Raw genomic sequence first — 629 nt, forward strand, 5'->3', positions numbered from 1 at the left:
TAACCATGTCAACGACTAATCCATCACAGATTTAAGCTAATTTAAAGGTTTGTATTTGTCCAATGAGTTGAAAATTTTGAAATATTTCCTATAAAGTTATCTGTATTTATTCACAACAATAATCAGTTAAAAATGTCATTTAAGATAAGAGTTTATATTAATAGTATCCTAAATTCTTAATAAATCAAATTAATTTTTTTTAATTGGTTTTGGCCATATTTATATGATACTTTATGATTGATCAAGAAATTTTTAATTTTTTATCAAGTATTTTTTTTTTGTCCACGATATTTTCTAATTCGATAGACTTTATTAATAGATCTTAATGAATCAAGGTTGAGATATTTTTGGTACTTCATATCAAAAGTGGGTTAACTTGAAAAAAGAAAAAAGGAACCAAGCGGATATCCAAACAAATTTTGTTATCAAAAAAATAAAAATGAGTGAAAGTCACCCTAGTTTTAATTGAGATATCCCCTATAGTAGAACGCATAACACTAAATGACCTATAATTATGATAGTATTTGCAAGAATCAATAAGTCAAATTATCAACTAATTCATCCGTTTAAATAAGTATCAATGATTTAAATTCTATAATATTATTATATATGTAATAATCTATTAGTTA

The sequence above is a fragment of the Arachis ipaensis genome, chromosome B10 (genome assembly GCF_000816755.2).
Source record: "Arachis ipaensis cultivar K30076 chromosome B10, Araip1.1, whole genome shotgun sequence".
Taxonomy (NCBI): domain Eukaryota; kingdom Viridiplantae; phylum Streptophyta; class Magnoliopsida; order Fabales; family Fabaceae; genus Arachis; species Arachis ipaensis.